The sequence below is a fragment of the Adelges cooleyi genome, unplaced genomic scaffold (assembly GCF_023614345.1).
Source record: "Adelges cooleyi isolate 19-005CV unplaced genomic scaffold, UGA_ACOO_1.1 ACOO_flye_CR_arks_rails_tigmint_CR_PRNA_30, whole genome shotgun sequence".
Taxonomy (NCBI): Eukaryota; Metazoa; Arthropoda; class Insecta; order Hemiptera; family Adelgidae; genus Adelges; species Adelges cooleyi.
The window spans coordinates 3,616,297-3,621,340 of NW_026095971.1; the positions used below are offsets into that span (position 1 = coordinate 3,616,297).

The following is a 5,044-nucleotide window of genomic DNA, read 5'->3' on the forward strand; positions in this document are numbered from 1 at the left end:
TATACAATGTTATTTTCAACAATGTCTTGCTTGAGTTTTAGGTCGTGAAAAGTACAACTTCTTTTTAGTTCTTCTCCGAAACATAGCATAATATAACTCCATGACAGCGTCATCATAAGAAAATGGGAAGGGGTAAGGGACTAGCCGCTAGTGCATAATGGGACTGCAAAGGTGGTGCCAATTTTGAATTTTACAGACGCAATAACGGGCAAGAGGAGCTTTAATTGTAGAGGGGGCGGTAAAAAGGGGTTGCTCGACATAGCTCTATGATATTATTATGGTCCAAACCACGACGTCATACTCCCAGTTGTTTTCCACGGTTGAATAGTTGAGTAAATACAGCTATATTATTATCGATCAGATCAAAAAGTCGGCGGAGCGTGATGATGATATTGTTATTTTTTACAAAACTCAACGCATCGTAACTAATCCTTAATTTGCACGTTACCGAAACCAATTATACCACACTGTATCGTTTATACGTTATACATACCTGTGCTGTGTTCCTCGTGGCCCGTAATGTAAAATGTATATATTACCTACAGCACCTATACAAGGTAACACGGTCAGTCCGGTTGGTATTTTTTTCTTATTCTTTTTTTTTACTCGCGACACCATATTACGCTTATATTATACACATAAGGTGGTCTTCCTTTTGCGTGTGTGCCGCGACCTTGTGTGTTAAATACCGTGCACAGTCCGATTGTTTGGCCGTTTCCAGTCAAGCAATGTCGCCGAACAACAAACCACCACCCAAGAGACGTGGTGGCCGTACAAGGTGTCGGCGGCAAGTCGGGGGATGTAGTTTTGACCTTTTTTCTTCTTTTTTACACACCGTTGTCAAAACACGGCACACATATCCAACGCCGTTGCCGCCCGCCTTTTGTCCGCCGTTTTCGCTTACAAATGTCCGAGGTGACTCCGACAATGACAATAATAGCGCGTAATGATCATAATGTTATTCCGAAGTTTACCTGGCCCGAAATCGCCAACCACCGGCTCCCCCGCGTTCCTATTTATTTGATTTTTTGTGTCCTTCCATGCCCGCGTTGTCTGTTGTTTGTTTGTTTGGACATGTGCACAGAACGACAACGTTTGGCGGCGCGAAAAACGGTTTCGGTCGTGTTTCTACACCACCGGTGTTACTTAAACACCACCCGACCATTGTAGCGCTTCATTATTACTATTATATTATTATAATATTTTCTCTGTCTCTCTCTCTCTCTCTCTCTGGTTTTTTTCTTTATGTATTAAAAAGCAAACACGATAAATAACCAACGGGGGACGCCGTTGTCATTGAATACCGGGCGCATTATTAGCGACGTGTGTTCGTCTAATCAATGCCCCATTTGTGTGTTTGTACATGTCATATTATTATTATTTTCATAGTCGGCTTACAAACAGCATCCGTGCGGTATGACTTGTACGCGGGGGGTTGAATCGTTTCATTATAATGTTTAAAAATATTACACACACACATAGAAACCGCCGCGCCGCCGCGACCGCCGCCAACGAAAAACGTACTTCCCTTGTATTAATATTAGTATTTTATAGTGTTATAAAAATATGTATGCCTTACCCCACGATTAAATCCGTAAAATTGTAAAATATTATAATACATTTATGGCTGTGAATTATAAGGTAATTCGGTAAAGTACTCGTGCGATTATATAAAAACATCCAAGGAATGATTTAGCTCTACGGTATGCTGTAATAACGTTTTCCCGTTTAAAATGACATTTTTTTTGCGGTTTTATAATCTCACCAGAACTATATGTATATGTTCTCACTAACTAAATTGTATATTTTTTCTAAATAATTTGGTAAATATTAAATAATACGATATTGTATTTAACTAAAGTTTCATAGAATACCTATGTTTTTTAATTTTTATACATTATAACAAGTAATAAACAAGAAATTATGATTATTTTTAATTACAGTTTCTGTAAAATTCAATAATTATATTTTAAGGAACGTAAGAGATTTATTGTTTTACGATTATGTACGGGTAGGTAGATGTACAGATTAAGTACGGTTTTTTTTAAAAATAAAAACTGGTAAAATTTTACTTATTGATAATAATTGGCTATCTAAAACGGTACAACCCCTTATAAAAACTGTCGCTGATGCATTCTTGTAATGTCACTAGTGTTCTTTAATGTTCTTGTAACATTTTGAATATTTTTGTTACCTTGTGTGGTGAATATCATACATGACACAATGTTTAATTTGCTATAAATTCAGCAGAAAATTTCCGGAAGTCAGGATGGCCGAGTGGTCTAAGGCGCTGCGTTCAGGTCGCAGTCCACTCTGTGGGCGTGGGTTCGAATCCCACTTCTGACAAAAATACTTTTTGTGTAAACTTTTTTTTTTATATGTTGAACGATAAATTAATTAAATCGTAGGGTAGCATAATGCTACATTATTTTTTGTGCAATATACATTTTAAAAACTAATTATAATCGCTTGAGTTAATAATTTATTTACAAAAAATGAAGTTAAACAAATTGTCTGCAAATTGACATTGATTCTTTTTGCATCATACTACATAACTTAATAACTTAACTATTTCATTATATTATGCATTTAAAGTCTCGTATTTAGTAAGCATAAATATACAAATAATATAATTTTTCGCAAATATATGGAATCAAAGGGGGGGGGGGGGCGCAAAATTCCTTAATTCCCTCTTAAAACTTAGCACTCAAGTTTAACATTATTAAAAATGTAAAGATATTTATTTTACATTACTTATATCGCGGAGGGGTAGAGACTCCCAAAAAATTAGTAAGTTTGCGCTTAAATGCAACAGAAAATTCGTATAATTTTGTTTGTTTCCTGACTCAGGCCCAAAACAGTCGATGCTTAATTCTGTCGCCATAAGAGGGCGCCATATTCGGATGTTTTTAGCCGAGTTCAAGTGTCTTTTAGTGATTTACGACACTTTCGAGTCGGTTTAACGCGACTTGTCGACCGTAAGTAATCGAGTGAAAAATATTTTCTAATAACATTATGAACGACAAGAACGCCCAGATGTCTCCCGTAAAGCGTTATCGTTAGCAACAGGTATACCCACCGCAAAGAGTCAGTCGTTTATATTACATTATTATAATGTGTATTATTTTACATTAATTGCGTGTATTACGCATCCGTGTATTGGAATTTGCGGACAAGAGTTTCCCAAGACAACATCCCCGGGGTACCGTCGTGCATAATAATAACAGCCAACTGCAGCGGTGGCGACGAACAATCCGCGAAGGGAAACCGTCTTCTTGACATGTGCTACGCGTTTGACGTTTCGCCACCATATGAATGGGCACCCGTCTCGCCGGACCACAAGCAGCAAACTTATTCTAATTCCTTTGCCGTCCGACAGTAGAGAAGATTTAAAACATCGTTGCCGACCCGGTGTTCCCTTAAATGGGGAGGCCTGGGTGGATTTGCATGCCAACGTTGCACAGTGCGGTGCACGGTCGATTTAATTAGCACAAAACCCACGGGCGATGTTAAAAAAAAAAAATCGACGGTGTCTTGGCCGTTTATCGTCAAAAGCCCGTTTAGCCACAAAATTCCGATGAGTCACGACCGAGAGGGGGGGGGGGGGGTTCAAAGGACTGATGAAAATGTACAAAATATGTACCTTTCGATTTCTGTTATAATTACACGGTCAAGCGATCACTGTCCAGACCAAATCGAGTGTCTATTGAAACTGGAAAAAAAAATCGGTGTAAGTTTTGGTCTCAATTTGAGAGCCAATTATAGTGGTGGTGGCTGAAAAAATGAAATTTTTAAAAAATATTTTATGATCCAACACGGTCTTGTAGTAGTGGCATAATAATAGGAATATTAAAAAAAATTCAAAACGTATACTTTTTCAGTATCACGTTTAAATTTAAAGATTATTACGACACAATTGACATTGACATTATTTCACGGTACACCTAATAGTTCATTACTTAATGGGAAATGTATTATGGTACACCTTAATGATATTATCGATATTAATATCTGATACTTATCCATAGCGTGGTTAAATTCAAATCGTAGGATGTGTATACGAGATAATAAATCTAAAATAAATAGAATATATAAATTTTAATTTAATGTACGTAAACATTACGTTGAAAATTATTTGTTTTTTTTTTTTTTGTGAAATGTTTTATCTCGATCTTCAAATATAATAAAATATCGTTTCCTGTTGTATAAAGATTTGGAAATTATATGTAATTTTTAAAATATTGTAAAATCACGCCAAGTATTTCGACGAGTTTTTAAATAACCATAGGCGTAGTTTGGAACAAACTTTTATTGCTACAGAACACTTTTCTTAGGACTTTTTAACCTTGAGCTTGGCAAAGTCCAAGTTTGAAATTTTAAAATTAACTAACAAATTAAATACCAGTACATATATAAGGTTAAATATAGAATGTGTGTATCCTCAGGGATACAGTGCTAAATAAAGGATTTCGTTGACCCTAAGTTCAGAATGTTTTCCGCTCATGTCAAAGTGTAGTGTTTCCTAATTTGACACGGGGATTCCGTTTGATATTTAAAAATTGCACACGAAAGCAGCGACGATAATAATTTATGTACTTGTTGGTTTTGTTTATGTACCGTGCGCTCCTTTGTCGACGAACCGTTTATGAACGTTAACGCCCCAGTAAACGGTTAATGGGCATAAAGCACAAACAAATATCCTCCCCCGTTTCTTTATTCATTTTTTGACTTCGACGACTACAAATAATGTATATAATTACATGCGAGCGCTGGCCCCCGCGGACACAAAAGGGCTTTGTGTGCTACTCGCTGCTGTTACGCGCAACAGTCGCCGATGCGCAGTCTACAATGTTTTACAGTATGCAAGATACTCCGCGTTATCTCTGTTGGCACAATGGTCCGGAGGGAGGGCAAGTACGGGGGCTTCTTCTCGGACCCCAGCAACCGAAAGACCGTCATTACGGACCCCTCGGCTTGCGGAGGAAAAAAAAAGCCCGCACATGCCACCGCCACCGAAGGGTTGGCGCGACCCTCTCCGGTTGTT

The 5,044-nt window shown here is 37.5% G+C and overlaps 1 non-coding gene across 1 annotated transcript; it reads left to right on the top strand.

Moving 5' to 3' along the window:
• Positions 1-2,263: 2,263 nt before the first annotated feature.
• On the top strand, positions 2,264-2,346 carry Trnal-cag (transfer RNA leucine (anticodon CAG)). Its single transcript has one exon. It is a non-coding gene; the product is annotated as a tRNA-Leu (tRNA).
• The last annotated feature ends 2,698 nt before the right edge of the window (positions 2,347-5,044 follow it).